This window comes from Aegilops tauschii, chromosome 2, assembly GCF_002575655.3.
Source record: "Aegilops tauschii subsp. strangulata cultivar AL8/78 chromosome 2, Aet v6.0, whole genome shotgun sequence".
Lineage (NCBI taxonomy): Eukaryota > Viridiplantae > Streptophyta > Magnoliopsida > Poales > Poaceae > Aegilops > Aegilops tauschii.
In genome coordinates this window covers 124,639,040-124,661,369 of record NC_053036.3, presented here as the reverse complement: position 1 = coordinate 124,661,369, position 22,330 = coordinate 124,639,040, and positions in this window count along the sequence as shown.

The window sequence follows — 22,330 nt, the reverse complement described above, 5'->3', positions numbered from 1 at the left end:
GTTACCGGCAAGTCTCTTTACTCGTTCCGTAATACATCATCCCGCAGCTAACTCATTAGTCACAATGCTTGCAAGGCTTATAGTGATGTGTATTACTGAGTGGGCCCAGAGATACCTCTCCGACACTCGGAGTGACAAATCCTAATCTCGAAATACACCAACCCAACAAGTACCTTTGGAGACACCTGTAGAGCACCTTTATAATCACCCAGTTACATTGTGACGTTTGGTAGCACACAAAGTGTTCCTCCGGTAAACGGGAGTTGCATAATCTCATAGTCATAGGAACATGTATAAGTCATGAAGAAAGCAATAGCAACATACTAAACGATCGAGTGCTAAGCTAACGGAATGGGTTAAGTCAATCACGCCATTCTCCTAATGAGGTGATCCCGTTAATCAAATGACAACTCATGTCTATGGCTAGGAAACATAACCATCTTTGATTAACGAGCTAGTCAAGTAGAGGCATACTAGTGACACTCTGTTTGTCTATGTATTCACACATGTATTATGTTTCCGGTTAATACAATTCTAGCATGAATAATAAACATTTATCATGATATAAGGAAATAAATAATACTTTATTATTGCCTCTAGGGCATATTTCCTTCAGTCTCCCACTTGCACTAGAGTCAATAATCTAGTTCACATCGCCATATGATTTAACATCAATAATTCACATCACCATGTGATTAACACCCATAGTTCACATTGTCATGTGACCAACACCCAAAGGGTTTACTAGAGTCAATAATCTAGTTCACATCGCTATGTGATTAACACCCAAAGAGTACTAATGTGTGATCATGTTTTGATTGTGAGATAATTTTAGTCAACGGGTCTGTCACATTCAGATCCGTAAGTATTTTGCAAATTTCTATGTCTACAATGCTCTGCACGGAGCTACTCTTAGCTAATTGCTCCCACTTTCAATATGTATCTAGGCCGAGACTTAGAGTCATCTAGATTAGTGTCAAAACTTGCATCGACGTAACCCTTTACGACGAACCTTTTGTCACTTCCATAATCGAGAAACATATCCTTATTCCACTAAGGATAATTTTGACCGCTGTCCAGTGATCTACTCCTAGATCACTATTATATTCCCTTGCCAAAATCAGTGTAGGGTATACAATAGATCTGGTACACAGCATGGCATACTTTATAGAACCTATGGACAAGGCATAGGGAATGTCTTTCATTCTGTTTCTATCTTCTGCCGTGGTCGGGCTTTGAGTCTTACTCAATTTCACACCTTGTAACACAGGCAAGAACTCTTTCTTTGACTGTTCTATTTTGAACTACTTCAAAATCTTGTTAAGGTATGTACTCATTGAAAAAACTTATCAAGCGTCTTGATCTATCTCTATAGATCTTGATGCTCAATATGTAAGCAGCTTCACCGAGGTCTTTCTTTGAAAAACTCCTTTCAAACACTCCTTTATGCTTTGCAGAATAATTCTACATTATTTCCGATCAACAATATGTCATTCACATATACTTATCAGAAATGTTGTAGTGCTCCCACTCACTTTCTTGTAAATACAGGCTTCACCGCAAGTCTGTATAAAACTATATCCTTTGATCAACTTATCAAAGCGTATATTCCAACTCCGAGATGCTTGCACCAGTCCATAGATGGATCGTTGGAACTTGCATATTTTGTTAGCACTTTTAGGATTGAAAAAACCTCATGGTCGCATCATATACAACTCTTCTTTAATAAATCCATTAAGGAATGCAGTTTTGTTTATCCATTTGCCATATTTCATAAAATGCGGCAATTGCTAACATGATTCAGACAGACTTAAGCATCGCTGCGAGTGAGAAAATCTCATCGTATTCAACACTTTGAACTTTGTCAAAAAACCTTTTTCCGACAAGTCTAGCTTTGTAGATAGTAACACTACTATCAGCGTTCGTCTTCCTCTTGAAGATCCATTTATTTTTTATGGCCCGTCAATCATTGGGCAAGTCAATCAAAGTCCATACTTTGTTCTCATACATGGATCCCATCTCGGATTTCATGGCCTCAAGCCATTTTGCGGAATCTGGGCTCACCATCGCTCCTTCATAGTTCGTAGGTTCGTCATGGTCTAGTAACATAACCTCCAGAACAGGATTACCGTACCACTCTGGTGCGGATCTTACTCTGGTTGACCTACGAGGTTCAGTAATAACTTGATCTGAAGTTTCATGATCATCATCATTAACTTCCTCACTAATTGGTATAGGCGTCACAGAAACTGGTTTCTGCGATGAACTACTTTCCAATAAGGGAGTAGGTACAATTACCCCATCAAGTTCTACTTTCCTCCCACTCACTTCTTTCGAGAGAAACTCCTTCTCTAGAAAGGATCCATACTTAGCAACGAATGTCTTGCCTTTGGATCTGTGATAGAAGGTGTACCCAACTGTCTCCTTTGGGTATCCTATGAAGACACATTTCTCCGATTTGGGTTTGAGATTATCAGGATGAAACTTTTTCACATAAGCATCGCAACCCCAAACTTTAAGAAACGACAACTTTGGTTTCTTGCCAAACCACAGTTCATAAGATGTCATCTCATCGGATTTAGATGGTACCCTATTTAATGTGAATGCAGCTGTCTCTAATGCATAACCCCAAAACGATAGTGGTAGATCGGTAAGAGACATCATATATCGCACCATATCTAATAAAGTACGGTTACGATGTTCGGACACACCATTACACTGTGGTGTTCCAGGTGGCGTGAGTAGTGAAACTATTTCACATTGTTTTAACTGAAGGCCGAACTTGTAACTCAAATACTCTTCTCCACGATCAGATCGTAGAAACTTTATTTTCTTGTTACGATGATTTTCCGCTTCACTCTGAAATTATATGAACTTTTCAAATGTTTCATTAAGTAGATATACCCATATCTGCTCAAATCATCTGTGAAGGTCAGAAAATAACGATACCTGCTAGGAGCCTCAATATTCATCGGACCACATACATCTGTATGTATGATTTCCAACAAATCTGTTGCTCTCTCCATAGTTCCGGAGAACGGCGTTTTAGTCATCTTGCCCATGAGGCACGGTTCGCGAGCATCAAGTGATTCATAATCAAGTGATTCCAAAATCCCATCAGTATGGAGTTTCTTCATGCGCTTTACACCAATATGACCTAAACGGCAGTGCCACAAATAAGTTGCACTATCATTATTAACTTTGCATCTTTTGGCTTCATTATTATGAATATGTGTATCATTACGATCGAGATCCAACAAACCATTTTATTGGGTGTATGACCATAGAAGGTTTTATTCATGTAAACAGAACAACAATTATTCTCTAAATTAAATGAATAACCGTATTGCAACAAACATGATCAAATCATATTCATGCTCAACGCAAACACCAAATAACACTTATTTAGTTTCAACACTAATCCCGAAAGTATAGGGAGTGTGCGATGATGATCATATCAATCTTGGAACTACTTCCAACACACATCGTCACCTCGCCTTTTACTAGTCTCTGTTTATTCTGCAACTCCCGTTTCAAGTTACTACTCTTAGCAACTGAACCAGTATCAAATACCGAGGGGTTGCTATAAACACTAGTAAAGTACACATCAATAACATGTATATCCAATATACCTTTGTTCACTTTGCCATCCTTCTTATCCACCAAATAGTTGGGGTAGTTCCGCTTCCAGTGACCAGTCCCTTTGCAGTAGAAGCACTTAGTCTCAGGCTTAGGACCAGACTTAGGCTTCTTCACTTGAGCAGCAACTTGCTTTCCGTTCTTCTTGAAGTTCCCCTTTCTTCCCTTTGCCCTTTTCTTGAAACTAGTGGTCTCGTCAACCATCAACACTTGATGTTTTTCTTGATTTCTACCTTCGTCGATTTCAGCATCACGAAGAGCTCGGGAATTACTTTCGTCATCCCTTGCATACTTTAGTTCATCACGAAGTTCTACTAACTTGGTGATGGTGACTAGAGAATTCTGTCAATCACTATTTTATCTGGAAGATTAACTCCCACTTGATTCAAGCGATTGTAGTACCCAGACAATCTGAGTACATGCTCACTGCTTGAGCTATTCTCCTCCATCTTTTAGCTATAGAACTTGTTGGAGACTTCATATCTCTCAACTTGGGTATTTGCTTGAAATATTAACTTCAACTCCTAGAACATCTCATATGGTCCATGACGTTCAAAACGTCTTTGAAGTCCCGATTCTAAGCCGTTAAGCATGGTGCACTAAACTATCAAGTAGTCATCATATTGAGCTAGCCAAACGTTCATAACGTCTGCATCTGCTCCTGCAATAGGTCTGTCACCTAGCGGTGCATCAAGGACATAATTCTTCTGTGCAACAATGAGGATAATCCTCAGATCACGGATCCAATCCGCATCTTTGCTACTAACATCTTTCAACATAATTTTCTCTAGGAACATATCAAAAATAAACACAGGGAAGCAACAACGCGAGCTATTGATCTACAGCATAATTTGCAAAAATACTATCAGGACTAAGTTCATGATAAATTTAAGTTCAATTAATCATATTACTTAAGAACTCCCACTTAGATAGACATCCCTCTAATCCTCTAAGTGACCACGTGATCCATATCAACTAAACCATGTCCGATCATCACCTGAGATGGAGTAGTTTCAATGGTGAACATCACTATGTTGATCATATCTACTATATGATTCACACTCGACCTTTCGGTCTCCGTGTTCCGAGGCCATATCTGCATATGCTAGGCTCATCAAGTTTAACCTGAGTATTCCGCATGTGCAACTGTTTTGCACCCGTTGTATTTGAACGTAGAGCCTATCACACCCGATCATCACGTGGTGTCTCAGCACGAAGAACTTTCGCAACGGTGCATACTCAGGGAGAACACTTTTATCTTGAAATTTTAGTGAGAGATCATCTTATAATGCTACCGTCAATCAAAGCAAGATAAGATGCATAAAAGATAAACATCACATGCAATCAATATAAGTGATATGATATGGCCATCATCATCTTGTGCTTGTGATCTCCATCTCCGAAGCACCGTCATGATCACCATCGTCACCGGCGCGACACCTTGATCTCCATCGTAGTATCATTATCGTCTCGCTAACTTATTGCTTTTACGACTATCGCTACCGCTTAGTGATAAAGTAAAACAATTACATGGCGATTGCATTGCATACAATAAAGCGACAACCATATGGCTCCTGCCAGTTGCCGATAACTCGGTTACAAAACATGATCATATCATACAATAAAATATAGCATCATGTCTTGATCATATCACATCACAACATGCCCTGCAAAAACAAGTTAGACGTCCTCTACTTTGTTGTTGCAAGTTTTACGTGGCTGCTACGGGCTTAGCAAGAACCGTTCTTACCTACGCATCAAAACCACAACGATAGTTTGTCAAGTTGGTGCTGTTTTAACCTTCGCAAGGATCGTGCGTAGCCACACTCGGTTCAACTAAAGTGAGAGAGACAGACACCCGCCAGTCACCTTTAAGCAACGAGTGCTCGCAACGGTGAAACCAGTCTCGCGTAAGCGTACGCGTAATATCGGTCCGGGCCGCTTCATCTCACAATACCGCCGAACCAAAGTATGACATGCTGGTAAGCAGGATGACTTATATCGCCCACAACTCACTTGTGTTCTACTCGTGCATAACATCAACGCATAAAACCAGGCTCTGATACCACTGTTGGGAAACGTAATAATTTCAAAAAAATTCCTACACACACGCAAGATCATGGTGATGCATAGCAACGAGAGGGGAGAGTGTTGTCCATGTACCCTCGTAGACCGAAAGCGGAAGCGTTAACACAACGCGGTTGATGTAGTCGTACGTCTTCACGATCCGACCGATCAAGTACCGAACGCACGGCACCTCCGAGTTCAGCACACGTTCAGCTCGATGACGTCCCTCGAACTCCGATCCAGCCGAGTGTTGAGGAAGAGTTTCGTCAGCACGACGGCGTGGTGACGATGATGATGTTCTACCGACGCAGGGCTTCGCCTAAGCTCCGCAACGATATTATCGAGGTGTAATATGGTGGAGGGGGCACCGCACACGGCTAAAAGATCGTATATCAATTGTTGTGTCCATGGGGTGCCCCCCTGCCCCCGTATATAAAGGAGCAAGGGGGAGGCGGCCGGCCAAGGGGAGAGGCGCGCCAAGGGGGGAGTCCTACTCCCACCGGGAGTAGGACTCCTCCTTTCCTTGTTGGAGTAGGAAAAGGGAAGGGAGAAGGAGAAAGAAGGAAGGGGGCGCCCCCCTCCCTAGTCCAATTCGGACTAGTCCATGGGGAGGGGTGCGGCCTCCCTTTGGGGCCTTTCTCTCCTTTCCCGTATGGCCCATTAAGGCCCAATACGAATTCCCGTAACTCTCCGGTCCTCCGAAAAATACCCGAATCACTCGGAACCTTTCCGAAGTCCGAATATAGTCGTCCAATATATCGATCTTTACGTCTCGGCCATTTCGAGACTCCTCGTCATGTCCCCGATCTCATCCGGCACTCCGAACTCCTTCGGTACATCAACATACATAAACTCATAATAAAACTGTCATCGTAACGTTAAGTGTGCGGACCCTACGGGTTCGAGAACTATGTAGACATGACCGAGACACCTCTCCGGTCAATAACCAATAGCGGAACCTGGATGCTCATATTGGTTCCCACATATTCTACGAAGATCTTTATCGGTCAGACCGCATAACAACATACGTTGTTCCCTTTGTCATCGGTATGTTACTTGCCCGAGATTCGATCGTCGGTATCTCGATACCTAGTTCAATTTCGTTACCGACAAGTCTCTTTACTCGTTCCGTAATACATCATCCCGCAGCTAACTCATTAGTCACAATGCTTGCAAGGCTTATAGTGATGTGTATTACTGAGTGGGCCCAGAGATACCTCTCCGACACTCGGAGTGACAAATCCTAATCTCGAAATACACCAACCCAACAAGTACCTTTGGAGACACCTGTAGAGCACCTTTATAATCACCCAGTTACGTTGTGACGTTTGGTAGCACACAAAGTGTTCCTCCGGTAAACGGGAGTTGCATAATCTCATAGTCATAGGAACATGTATAAGTCATGAAGAAAGCAATAGCAACATACTAAACGATCGAGTGCTAAGCTAACGGAATGGGTCAAGTCAATCACGCCATTCTCCTAATGAGGTGATCCCGTTAATCAAATGACAACTCATGTCTATGGCTAGGAAACATAACCATCTTTGATTAACGAGCTAGTCAAGTAGAGGCATACTAGTGACACTCTGTTTGTCTATGTATTCACACATGTATTATGTTTCCGGTTAATACAATTCTAGCATGAATAATAAACATTTATCATGATATAAGGAAATAAATAATACTTTATTATTGCCTCTAGGGCATATTTCCTTCAGCTACTTGCTCTAGGTGAAGCTCAACCTTAACAGGTCTTCATTGAAACACTGGTATATCAAAACAGCAATTGGAACAGAGGACACAATGGGCCCTCGAGATCTGGTGGGGGATTGCTGAAATTTGAGATGGGCTCTAGGCCCATATAGCAATTTCTGAAAAATCTCTAAAGGCCCATGTGGGTTGTATGGCACTAGGTGTAGTGGGAAGTTTAGTCCCACCCCGGAAGTGGAAGAGGAGTTGGACCTCCTTATAAGGGTTTCTCTTCTACATGCTATTGGAGCTTGAGAAGAGAAGAGGCCCTCGCGCACTACTCCTCCGCCGCCCGCCTCGCCACGCCACGCCTCGTCACGACGCGCCGCGGGTTGCGGGATTGAGCCGAGCTCACACCTACGCGCTTATTTTTGCCAGTTACTAATGGAGAGTTCTCTGACAGCTGGGCCACGTGGCTGCGCCTATATAAGTGTGCGATGTCTCCTAACCCTAGCTGCCACGAACAGATCACATCTGCTCCACGCGCACGCCCACCGTCGTTCCCTTGCTGCTGCTGCCGCCGGTGACTCCATCCCGTCCGCCGCGTACACGGTCGACGGGAGAGCAGGTCTTCGAAACCACGCCCTTCTGGTTCCTGTACGGGGTGAGGGGCGAATAGGTTTTTGGGCAGCGATTACGCGACTGCTCACTTCCGATCGTCTACTTCCTCTACGTCCGCGTCGCCTTCATCATCATCATGTCCACCGACGCCGAACGTGCCGCCGCCGAGAAAGCTGAAGCCGACAAGAAGGCCGCCGAGGACGCCGCTGCTGCCACCAAAGCCGCGGCCTCTGCATGGCCTACTGGAGGGTATAACTCGTTTATCCCGCTCCTACTGTTTTCTGTTTTAGCCATGCTAGCGTTATACGTAGATCTTTCTGCAATTAGCGTAGTATGTGCTAGTTTGACTGAATATCAGTATGCGTTTATTTGTTTCAATGCCATGCTAGTGATTTACTCATGGATTAATTTAATTGAGAAATTGCCTATTTGTTCAACATGCACAACATAAAACTCTCATGACTCTGATCATGTTCAGTGTAGCCATTGTGACTGACTCTGCAGGTATCAAAGATCTTGTGATGTTCACTGCAAAAAAAAGGATCTTAGGGTGTTTTTGTCCCTTGGACCGTTGGCTCTAGATCCAACGAATTCAGTTCGACCATTTGATTTGTCATGAGGATAGTGGCGGAAGAAATCTTATGGTCCCACCCGAGAAAATAAAAGGGCACTGCTAGGGATCAGATTATATGTACTATTCATTTTTCAGAATCAATTGGAACTTCAGGAAATCATAACTGACGGAAACGTAGACGAACCCTCTGCTTAGTTCTTAATTCTAATGGGTCAAAGGCGTAAAAACTGATAACTTTGTTGTTCGAGCAGCCCCACTTCTGTACTATCTGATTACCATTATGGCTGCATCATTGGTTATTTGGTTACTTAGGGGGTGTTTGGTTCAGAAGTCCTAGGACTTTTTCTAGTCCCAGGGACTAATCAAAAAAGACTCTCTAGTAGAGTCTTTTTCTAGTCCCTGTAGAAAAAGTCCCTCCCGTTTGATTCCTAGGGACTTTTTAGGGACTTTTTCTAATCTCTGGGACTAAAAAGTCCCTGAATCAAACACCCCCTTAACTTCATGAGCATGGACCAAACTGACACGCGGGAGAATCACTTTTCTCGGGAAGACTTATGCATGGTTGAAGCTATGACTAGCAACCATAGTGGGAAGTAATATATGTGCGGTAACATGCAACACTTCATTTATTAGGTTATAGACTCATCTTGCCTTGATATGTGTGATGTTACTCATACTAGTAGTAACTAGCTATGTTATCACATGCCTCTCTTTCTTCATTTATTGCTTGTCACATCATCTTTTTTATCTAGATATGTGTGATGTTACTACCTATGTTAGACTAGCCACAATGGGTAGTAACATAGAGTAGTAACATGCTCACCTAGGAGCCATTGCGAATTTCCGTCATGTTACTACCTCTATAGTGGAGAGTAATATATGTATGGTAACATGCAACACTTCATTTATTATGCTATAGACTCATCTTGTCTTGATATGTGTGATATTACTCATACTAGTAGTAACTAGCTATGTTACTACATGCCTCTCTTTCTTCATTTATTGTTTGTCACATCATCTATTTTATCTAGATATGTGTGATATTATTACCTATGTTACTCCCATTGTGGGTAGTCTTACTTTCATCGTGGGTAGTCTAAGTATAATTCGGAACTTAATCAATATTATGCTTTTAAGATGGGGAATCTTAGCTGATACGCACGTACAACCTCGAAAATTTCCAAAGCTATCATGCGACGACAAGCTCCCAGCTGACAGCTGCCGCGAGAAGGCCACCCATCAGTGACACTGTGACAGACAGCTAGCAAATCCTCCGACGAATCCTCATACGGACGCGCGGATATTAAAGCTCGGGTTAGGCAGTCAATAGAGAAAACTTGGACCCATGATCAATCAAATTTCGAGTTGGACAACTTCGGTTGTTGAAAATAAAATAAACAAGTTCATGCAAAACTACTCCCTCTCATTCATAATATAAAAACATTTTTGACTCCGGGATGGAGGGAGTAGTTTTCACTTCTGAAGTTCCGTGCAAGTCTCTTCTAGATTTTTTAATGAATGATATGACCCCAAACAAAAAAAAAGGTTCTAAAAGCATAAAACCATAGGGTGGAGAATGCTGCGCCCCTGAAATACCGAGCTTCCGTAATCATGTTTTGTACTATTTCGTTCAACGAGAAATGTTTTGTGCTAGGTTTCATCAGGTTGAAACCAACACTGCCACTAGCATCGTAGTGCGCTGCAAACATGATATATATATATATATATCTTGCGTTTCAGAGGTACGACATACTGCACTATTTAGCATGCTATAATTAGTCTCTTGTACAAAGGCCTGGTGGTTTAGCTGTTAAGCTGTGACATCCGCTGAGCTACTACCGTTGCGGCAACTGTCCCGTCCCCCATCCAGCCCAGCCGGCCACCAACCGTCCCGATCGGCTCCCTTGCCGTACCTCAGTCGACGGGTACGCCGCAGCCATCATACGTGTACGAATACGATGTTTGCAACACAGGGTGAGTGCCTGATGTTGGATGGTTTGTCCTTCGCCGGCGAAGCGTGCGTGCGTACGGGCAAAAGGAGGACGTGACGCTCGGAGCGAGACAAGATTGCCGCCGGGGTGGTCCATGGCCGATGGCGCGTTGCTTCCTGCCCAATCTTCGTCTCTCTCGCTCTGAGGCGAGGCTGGGGCACGCAGAGGAGAGGACGGTGTGAATTCGCGCTCGCTCGGCATTGCTCGAAGCAAGCACCGCCGCCGCATGTGACGCTGTTCTGCTGCTTCCTCCTCCAGACCGAACACGGACACGCATTGGCATGGACCGATGCACATGCTGGGGCATTTCTTTCACGAGGAAATGTGCGCATGTTGGCCTTTCTAGGTCTTAAGAGTTGGGCATCCAGCACACAGGACCGAAACTCATTGCGAGAATTGTCTGCAGAGGGTTCAGAGACGTCTCTCATCCCTGCAAGTATTTGCGTAAAAAAACTACTCTTGTTTTTTTTGAGAGATAAAAAAACGACTCTTGTAATTTCATCTTTTATTCTCCTCTTCCATAATGCCGGGCCGGGTAGCTGCCGCTCATTTGGGCCAGCAATGCTTCCTAAAAGAAAAGAAAAACCTTCCTTCCATCTGCATAGTAAAATGGACAAACCCTAATACAATGGATTTGATTTATTTTTTAAAACACAATACAACTCATACATACGCATACACATCCACCTCTATGAACGCACGCATGCACATCCCACCTTTATGAGCATCTACGAGAGAGTGAGTTGGCACATTATCTTTAGATGGACAAAGTCGCACAAGCATCTTCATAGTCGACGGGAACGTCTCCTCCCACTGAACACACGTCATTAAAAGGCCTGAAATAAATTCATAAAAATGCAAGCACTAATGTCAAGTCTAGAACTTAAACCATGATGTGAGGCACGCGTTCTACTCCTGTTTCGTTTGGAGCAACCACTCGAGATATCCCAGACAGGGGATAGCCCTGCTTTAATCGTACCACCTCTTTCTAGGCCCATATGTATTATCACTAGCACAAAATATATATTCAGCACTGGTAGGCTCGACGAAAATAGCTTAAACTATTCTTTTTCATTCTTCTCGGTGCTCCTGCTCCATTAAGAAAAGCTCCCTGCATGATACATCTCGATCCTGTGTGTCTGCAGTGGTTAACCTATGGGCTGGCCGGGCCACCAAATCTCGCTTGATTTGGATGCGCACCTCTTTCCACAAGAAAAAGGGCAAGAAAAACACGGAGCGGAATGGACACATATAGACGACCAGTGTGAGCTTAACAATAAACTAGCTGTGTTTTTGTCAAGGTAGCTCCATTAATTATGGCTTAGCTCCGAACTAAGCAACCTTGCGGGAAACGTCTAATGGCAGTGCGTACGTACTACTACGTGATTATTTGGCTTCCACGTCTAAATCTGAGTTTAAGCAACCTTGCCGGAAACGTCTAGATCTCGATTCTGTTTCTCAAAAAAAAAGGTCTGCTCGCCGTAATCAGTCTGCTCGCCAGGACGCGTCACCGAAGCCACTAATTCAGAGCATAATCATTGCTGACAGACGGTTAGCATACAAATCATCCGACGGACGCGCGCGAATCTTGAAGCTCGGCTAAAGTAGATTAATCAGACGGTCAGTCGGGAAAGGAGGAAGAGATACGAGACAAAACGGCGAACGATTTGATTAGACCGATCCCAAAAACATGCTTACAAGAGTACAAAGCAAGATACTTGCTCCTCCTAGCTAAGCTAATTCATCAGCCTTCCATTAAAGAAACCTAAAAGCGGAGTGAGAGATCACTTTCGTCGCTCGCCTATTAATTAATCTCCATCAGACGTCCTGGCCAGTGTCGGCTGGTTAGTTTTCCTCTGACGAATAAAAAGGACTTTTGAACCACAACAGAGTAATAAAACGGAAATAGAATGTGGAGCGAGGCATAAGGGTGTGCTTACAAATAGGTTGTAAGTGAGGGGGCTTTTTGCAAGTGTGCATGAATTATTGTTTTTTAGGAGTACGTACTTGTTTTATACTGCACAAAAGTCAAATACCAGAGCTGTAGAGTGGTACTTGTACTTGTATTATGCAGACGGGAGATGAGAATAATTAACAAGAGTCCAGTTCAGAACCAGAAGGCCAGGCTAGCCGACTGACTTGACAGGGGCATGTATGCATGCATGCAGAGTCGACTGCTGCACTGGCGAATGTCCTGATGTGCCACGAGCGGTGGTTATGAAAAAAAAATACTAGTATCTCTTTGACCATTATACTGAGTGCAATGGTCCCTGTGCCTGCATGCTTTCTTTAATCAGGTTTCTTGGAATCATCGGTGGAGTACAACCTTGTGTTTGACAGAGAGATGCACCATAGTTATTTTTTAAATGGTGTATAAGAATAATTTGCGGTGCTAGTACTAGTATTGCTTTCGTCTTTCGAAACAACCTTGGAGGATTCAGAATTGTGACCAGTATTTTAATCAAGGAACGGGGGGCAAGATGGTACTATATTTCACCCTACGTTAAGACTCTTCTATCTAATTAATCCCAGGTACGGTGAAATGATTGTTTTCTTAAGAAAGCTAGATTTGCTCTCGTTAAAGTAAGAGCTAAGAGCATCAACAGCCGGACACTCCAAAACGCCTCAGTTTGAGCGGACGGCCTGGTCGCTGATCAGTCAAAAAAAAAAAACACTGCGTCTCAAACGTCCGGACTGACCGGCACCTCTCGTATCAGCCTAAATATGGAGCGGATATAGGGCGTCCAGGCGTGTCTGTCTCGTTGGACCCGACATGCCTACCCCACCTCAAATTGCACCAAATCCACCCCTCGTCCTACTGGATCCATTTGATCTCTCCCTCTCTCTTTCTCCACATCCTCAGTTTCGCAGCTCGGCCGCCGCGTGCGGCCCGCAGCCGTTCCGAGCCTCTGCGCCGTCATCACCGGCACAACACTTCTCTCTCCCATCCTCGCCGCCGGGGACGTCGTCGCCTGCCTGGACGGCACCACGGTACGTCTGACAACTCTCGGGCCCCCCTCGCGCTCTATGTTTTCGACACATTGTCCGACCTAGTTTTTTGCATTTTTTTAAGGGAAAACGATGAATTCAGATGCTTCGTCAGATGAGGGGTATGGAACAATGGAGCTTGATCAAATGATTCAAGATGGCTTCTTTGATTTGTCGAATTCGGACGAAAAGGTGGACATGATCATGCTCATGAGCATGCAAGAGGAAATGGACTAGCACGTGGAGCATATTCTCAACTTCACGGGCTTAATCAAAGGAAGAAGAGTGATCAATCTGGATAGGGTGTCCGGAGCACGGCTACTGCAGAGGGACTATTTTGCTCCGAACCCAACTTTCTTGAATGATCCATGGTTTCGTCGCTGTTTTCGCATGCGAAAACCATTCTTTTTGTGCATTGTGGATGATGTGGAGGCACACGATGACTACTTCAAGCTCATAAGGGATTGCTGCGGCCAACTATCTTTCTATGCTAAGCAGAAATGCATGACTGCTCTGAGAATGCTTGCACTTGGTACTGCCGCAGATGCCACTGGTGAGATGGTCACGATGGGGAGGTGCACGTGCCTGAAGACTACTGTCAAGTTTTCCCGTGCCTTGGTGCAGGTGTTTGGAGCAGAGTATGAAGAAAATATGCCCTAGAGGCAATAATAAAGTTGTTATTTATATTTCCTTATATCATGATAAATATTTATTATTCGTGCTAGAATTGTATTAACCGGAAACTGGATACATGTGTGAATACATAGACAAAACACATTGTCCCTATAGTATGCCTCTACTAGACTAGCTCGGTAAATCAAAGATGGTTAAGTTTCCTGACCATAGACATGTGTTGTCATTTGATGAACATGATCACATCATTAGGAGAATGATGTGATGGACAAGACCCATCCGTTAGCTTAGCATTATGATCGTTAAGTTTTATTGCTATTGCTTTCTTCATGACTTATACATATTCCTTTGACTATGAGATTACGCAACTCCCGAATACCGGAGGAACACCTTGTGTGCTATCGAACGTCACAACGTTACTGGGTGATTATAAAGATGCTCTACAGGTGTCTCCGAAGGTGTTTGTTGGGTTGGCATAGATCGAGATTAGGATTTCTCACTCCGAGTATCGGAGAGGTATCTCTGGGCCCTCTTGGTAATGCACATCATGATAAGCCTTGAAAGCAATGTGACTAATGAGTTAGTTACGGGATGATGTATTACGGAACGAGTAAAATAGACTTGCCGCTAACGAGATTGAACTAGGTATGAAGATACCGACGATCGAATCTCGGACAAGTAACATACCGATGACAAAGGGAATGACGTATGTTGTCATGGCGGTTTGACCGATAAAGATCTTCATATAATATGTAGGAACCAATATGAGCATCCAGGTTCCGATGTTGGTTATTGACCGGAGATGTGTCTCGGTCATGTATACATAGTTCTCGAACCCGTAGGGTCCGCACGCTTAACGTTCGATGGCGATTTGTATTATGAGTTATGTGTTTTGGTGACCGAAGATTGTTCGGAGTCCCGGATGATATGACGGACATGATGAGGAGTCTCGAAATGGTCGAGAGGTAAAGATTGATATATTGGACGATAGTATTCGGACACTGGAAGTGTTTCGGAATGTATCGGGTACGTATTGGAGTACCGGGGGGGGGGGGGTTACCGGAACCCCCCGGGGGAAAGATATGGGCCATATGGGCGGCCATAGGAGGGAGGCAAGGCATCCCACAAGGGGTGCCCCCCCCCCATGGGGAGTCCGAATTGGACAAGGGGAGGGGGCGCGGCCCCCCTTTCCTTCTCCTCCTCCCTCTCTTTCGCCCTTTCCCCTTCCGGTAAAAGGAAGGGGGGGCAAATTGGACTAGGGGTCCAAGTGGGACTCCTCCCACTTGGCACGCCCTAGGCCGGCCTCTTCCCCTCTCCCTCCTTTATATACGGCGGCAGGGGGGCACCTCTAAGGCACATCAATTGTTCTTAGCCATGTGCGGTGCCCCCCTCCACCGTTTACTCCTTTGGTCATATTGACGTAGTGCTTAGGCGAAGCCCTGCGCGGCTCACTTCACCATCACCGTCACCACACCGTCGTGCTGAAGAAACTCTCCCTCGACACTTTGTTGGATCAAGAGTTCGAGGTACGTCATCGAGCTGAACGTGTGCAGAACTTGGAGGTGTCGTACGTTCGGTACTTGATCGGTTGAATCGAGAAGACGTTCGACTACATCAACCGCGTTAAACTAACGCTTCCGCTTTCGGTCTACGAGGGTACGTGGACACACACTCCCCCTCTCGTTGCTATGCATCTCCTAGATAGATCTTGCGTGATCGTAGGAATTTTTTTAAAATTGCATGCTACGTTCCCCAACAGTGGCATCCGAGCCAGGCTATGCGTAGATGATATGCACGATAGAACACAAAGAGTTGTGGGCGATCATAGTCATTCTGCTTACCACCAACGTCTTATTTTGATTTGGCGGTATTGTTGGATGAAGCGGCCTGGACCAACCTTACATGACCACGTTCATGAGACCCGTTCCACCGACAGACATGCAACTTGTTTTGCATAAAGGTGGCTGGCGGGTGTCTATTTCTCCAAATTTAGTTGAATCGAATTTGACTACGGCCGGTCCTTGTTGAAGGTTAAAACAACAAACTTGACGAAACATCGTTGTGGTTTTGATGCGTAGGTAAGAACGGTTCTGACTAGAAGCCCGTAGCAGCCACGTAAAACTTGCAACAACAAAGTGGAGGACGTCTAACTTGTTTTTGCAGGGCATGTTGTGATGTGATATGGTCAAGACATGATGTGATATAATTTATTGTATGAGATGATCATGTTTTGTAAAAGTTATCGGCAACTGGCAGGAGCCTTATGGTTGTCGCTTTATTGTAATTGCTTTACTTTATCACTATGCGGTAGCGATAGTTGTAGAAGCAATAGTTGGCGAGACGACAACGACACTACGATGGAGATCAAGGAGTCAAGCCGGTGACGATGGAGATCATGACGGTGCTTCAGAGATGGAGATCAAAGGCACAAGATGATGATGGCCATATCATGTCACATATTTTGATTGCATGTGATGTTTATCTTTTATGCATCTTATTTTGCTTAGTACGGCGGTAGCATTATAAGATCCCTCACTAAATTTCAAGGTATAAGTGTTCTCCCTGAGTATGCACCGTTGCTACAGTTCGTTGTGCCGAGACACCATGTGATGATCGGGTGTGATAAGCTTTACGTTCGCATACGACGGGTGCAAGCCAGTTTTGCACATGTAGAATACTCGGGTTAAACTTGACGAGCCTAGCATATGCAGATATGGCCTCGGAACACTGAGATCGAAAGGTCGAACGTGAATCATATAGTAGATATGATCAACATAGAGATGTTCACCATTGAAAACTACTCCATCTCATGTGATGATCGGACATGGTTTAGTTGATATGGATCATGTGATCATTTAGATGAATAGAGGGATATCTATATAAGTGGGAGTTCTTAGGTAATATGATTAATTGAACTTTAATTTGTCATGAACTTAGTACCTGGTAGTTTTTGCATATCTATCACTACAAAAAAAGACACATCCGTGACATTTTGGGCTGAACAATTTTTTTTCTGTCATGCTTATGACACTTTTATGATGATAATTGTGACAAAACCCGCTATCATCATAGATGTGGTGGGCTCCTACTTTTATGACAAAAAATCATGACAGAAAATGAGCTTTTCGTCCTGGGTGGGCCGGAGACGCAGCTGCATGACATTCTTTGGGCCATGCATGACAGAAAAAACCACGGTAGAAGCGAGGGCGAGGAAAATATCGGGGAGTTCCCGGTTACGGTGGATGGTCGGGGGCCGAGCGATGCGCGTTTCTCTCGTACACGTACGCGCGTGGGTGCGAGGCGTTGGGCTCTAACTGAACTCGAGCGAGGCGTTCGCCTACTGAACCCGAGCGATTGCACTGCATGCTACGCGTTACAGAACCCAAGCGATCGATCGATGGCTATTAACTGAACCCGATCGAGCGATTCCTTCCCTACTGCTGCTAACTGAAGCTGATCGAACCTGCTGCCTCTTGATGAACAGTGAGTATTGTTGGGGGTTTGGATGAACAGTTCCCGGTGGGGGGTTGGATGAACAGGAACCCGTGGTAGCAGAGGCCGTTGCCGCTGGATGAACAGGACCCTGACCGATCGAGCCAGTGGAGGGCTGGATGAATAGGACCCCGTGGAGGGCTGGATGAACAGGACGACCCCGTGGAGGGTTGGTTGAACAGTAGCCGGTGGAGGGCTGGATGAAAAGTAGCTCGTGGAGGGTTGGTTGAACAGGACCCCGTGGAGAGGGCTGGTTGAACAGTAGCCGATGGAGGAGCGCGCGGTGGAGGTTGGATGAACAGGAGCCCGTGGATGAACAGTCGTAGGTGGAGGCTGGAGGAGGTCGACGGTGGATGAACAGTAGCCCGTGGAGGTTGGAGGAGGTCAACAGTGGAGATGAACAGTATCCCGTGGAGTCCCGTTTTGCGGTACGCCACACCCCTCCCGATGAACATGACCCCCGATTCAACCATAGCGCTCCAACGCAAGTCCGTTTCCTCCGTTTTGCGCTACGCCACACCCCTCCTGATCAACAGGACCTTGTTTCGACCGTAGGAGGTCCAAGAGAAGTCCATTTCCTCCATTTTGCGGTACGCCAGACCCCTCCCGATGAACAGGATCCAGTTTCGACCATGGTCAGTCGAACACAAGGCCGTTTCCTCCGTTCTGCGGTACGCCAGGCCTCGTTTCCATCGGCTGTTCTGTCCAAGCCGGTTGGCTCCCGATGAACAGCACGCGTTCCGTTGCCTCCCGATGAACACGACGCATTTCGTTGCCTCCCCATGAACACGACGACGACGCAGTTTCTCCGTTCCGACCCAGCCATGTACACGAGACCCGGTCATACGTATGCGTGAGTAGGCGTTCGAGACCCCGCTCGTATGTACGTACGTGGCCGTATTTACTTTCTTACACCCTGGCTGTTGTACGTACGTGTACATGCTACTTGCGCGCCTCTACTACGACACGTGCCCTTCCTTACATGGCCACGGTTCATCGCTGCAGCCTGCAGAAAGACCGATCGTATGTACGTACACGTTCGCGACCAGAATGACAACGCTATGTATGCTTCGACCAGGTGGGTCCCGACTGTCAGGCACTTCCTTGCGTGCGAAGATGTAGCTGGTGGGTCCCAGCAGTCAGGGGGGCGTATAATTTTTTTTCCCGTAATATGGGGGGAAATGTTTTTTCGTGAAATACGGTGGCCCGTCCGGTGGGTCCCTGCTGTCAGGTGGAGGAATCATTATTTTGCGCGTAATAAGGAGGCACTTCCTTGCTGCGGCCGTGGACCCAGCTGTCAGCCTCTCCACGTACAGTACTCTTCCGATGGAAGTCGTTCCTTGACCACGTTGACCACGCCGCGCTGAGAGCACCAGGGCGGTGGACGACGGCGGGGCCTAGGAAGGGGATGACGCAGAGCCAGGGAAGACGCAGTAGTGGATGCCCATGCGGAGAGGAGTACGAGGGTTCACTGGTTCGACTGTGGTGTGAGGCTGCCGTCGCCTCAGAATAACAGGGGTGTGGGTGAGTAGAGGGATGGCCTGGCCAGCGGTGGGAGTAGTAGGGGGCGGTGAGGCCTTCACGACATCACAGCCGGCCATGGGAGGCAGGAGCATGCGGCACGACCGGCGCTGGTTTGGGCGGCTGGAGCAAGAAGACCAGAGGTTGAAGAAGCACTACGACCATTGGATGGACATCGTACGGCCACTGGAGCTAGAATCGTTCATATTGACTAAGTTGACAAAGCCCTTTGTCCCCGTCAACTTAGTAGGCCCACAAGTCATCCTCCCACTATGCTGGGTCCCAGCTACCAGGGGGAGTATTGAAAGTGCAACTATCCCTGGGTGGTTTTGGTAATTCCTAACAACATATAGCTCATTGAGCTAATGCTATTTCAAGATAAATATTTCATGAAAGCTCCATGATTGGCATGGCATGGATTAGAAAGTGGACCCTTCAAAATGCTAAGGACAAAAGATTGGATCAAGCTCAAAGCACGAGACTCTACATTTTCTATTTTAGTGATCCAAGATCACATTGAGTCTATAGGAAAAGCCAATACTATTAAGAAGGGATGAGGTGTTGCTTAATGAGGTTCTTGCTCAAAATGCTTAGTGATATGCTCCATAAACCCTCCACTACTTTCTCATATCCACATATGTCCCAAACCAAATATTCAACTCGGCCCCACCGATTCTTTCTATCCGGAGCCACCGAGTTCAGTTGACATAGCCACTGCAAGAAACCCTAGTCTTTTTGGTCTCACAGATAGGGATCTCGGTCTCACCGAGATGGGATTGCAAACTCTCTGTTTCCCTTCGTAACGTTTTGGTCAAACCTAGATGAGCGATCGGTCCCACCAAGATTGCAATGCAAACTCTCTGTTTCCCTTTCGTAACGTTTCGGTCCAACCGAGATGAGCGAATCGGTCCCACCGAGTTTGCCTGACCAACTCTCTGTTTGTCTATTACCAAAATCAGTCTCACCGAGATTACGTTATGCCCTAACCCTAATGATATCGGTCCCACCAAGTTGACATGTCGGTCCCACCAAGAATCCTAACGTTCACATTTTGAACTAAATCGGTCTGACCGAGTTCTCTGAATCGGTCCCACCAAGTTTGGTGATTTGTGTGTAACGGTTAGATTTTGTGTGGAGGCTATAAATACCCCTCCACCCACTCTTCATTCGTGGAGAGAGCCATCAGGACATGCCTACACTTTCAATACATATTTTCTGAGAGAGAACCACCTACACTTGTGTTGAGGTCAAGATATTCCATTCCAACCACATAAATCTTGATCTCTAGCCTTCCCCAAGTTGCTTTCCACTCAAATCTTCTTTCCACAAAATCCAATCCTATGAGAGAGAGTTGAGTGTTGGGGAGACTATCATTTGAAGCACAAGAGCAAGGAGTTCATCATCAACACACCATTTGTTACTTCTTGGAGAGTGGTGTCTCCTAGATTGGCTAGGTGTCACTTGGGAGCCTCCGTCAAGATTGTGGAGTTGAACCAAGGAGTTTGTAAGGGCAAGGAGATCGCCTACTTCATGAAGATCTACCCTAGTGAGGCAAGTCCTTCGTGGGCGACGGCCATGGTGGGATAGACAAGGTTGCTTCTTCGTGGATCCTTCGTGGGTGGAGCCCTCCGTGGACTCGCGCAACCGTTACCCTTTGTGGGTTGAAGTCTCCATCAACGTGGATGTACGATAGCACCACCTATCGGAACCATGGATAAAAAGTCTCCGTGTCAACATTGTGTTTGCTCCCTCAAACTCCTCCCTTTACCTTCGTATGCAATTTTTTTACATTCCGCTACTATACTCTTAGAATTGCATGTGTAGGTTGATTGCTTGACTTGTGCTAAGTTGCTAAAATCTACCAAGAACTAAAATTGGGAAAAGGCTAGATTTTTTATTTGGTCAAGTAGTCTAATCACCCCCCGCTCTAGACATACTTTCGATCCTACAAGTATTCATTTTTTTGTAATAAGGAGGCATTTCCTTGCGTGCGAAGATATAACTGGTGGCTCTGACCTGCCAGCGGGGGGAATGTTTTTTTCGCGAAATATAGAGGCCCTTCCGGTGGGTGAGGGAGTCCTGGATTAAGGGGTCCTCGGGCGTCCGGACTATGTAACATGGGCCGGACTAATGGGCTATGAAGATACAAGACAGAAGACTTCTTCCCGTGTCCGGATGGGACTCTCCTTTGCGTGGATGGCAAGCTTGGCATTCGGATATGTAGATTCCTTCCTTTGTAAACCGACTCTGTACAACCCTAGGCCCCTCCGGTGTCTATATAAACCAGAGGGTTTAGTCTGTAGAGGCAATCACAATCATACAGGCTAGACATCTAGGGTTTAGCCATTACGATCTCGTGGTAGATCAACTCTTGTAATTCTCATATTCATCAAGATCAGTCAAGCAGGAAGTAGGGTATTACCTCCATCGAGAGGGCCCGAACCTGGGTAAACATCGTGTCGCCCGCCTCCGGTTACCATCGACCTTAGACGCGCAGTTCGGGACCCCCTACCCGAGATTCGCCGGTTTTGACACCGACATTGGTGCTTTCATTGAGAGTTCCGATGCGTCGTCATCAGAAGGTTCGATGGCTCCATCAGTCATATACACAATGCTGCCCTGGGGGAGGTTTTCCTCCCCGGCCAGATCTTTGTGTTCGGCGGCTTCGCACTGTGGGCCAACTCACTTGGCCATCTAGAGCAGATCGACAGCTACGCCCCAGGTCACTAGATTAGTTTTGGAAACCTGGACTATGTCGCTGATATCCGAGGAGACTTGATCTTCCAAGGGTTCACGACCCCAACCTCCGCTCTGGCCTTAGATCCGGAGCGCATCGCCAGGTCCGAAGACGGGATTACTGAGCCCGCCGGACTATCTGCGGCCGCTAAACCCAGTACGGGAGAGCCGGAGGAAGTAGTGCCGCTAGCAACTGTCATGGAGCCGGACTCTTCTCCAGACACTGGCTCCGAACCCTCGGAGTCAGCTTCGTGCAAGCTCGGCCAAGGAGTTTCCTTCCCGCCGAACTCCACAAATTTTCTTCTCCCTGGTCAAAACTCGCCTTTAAGCGAGGCTCTGGACTTGATGCGATCCCTCGTCATTACAGAGGAGCAATGTC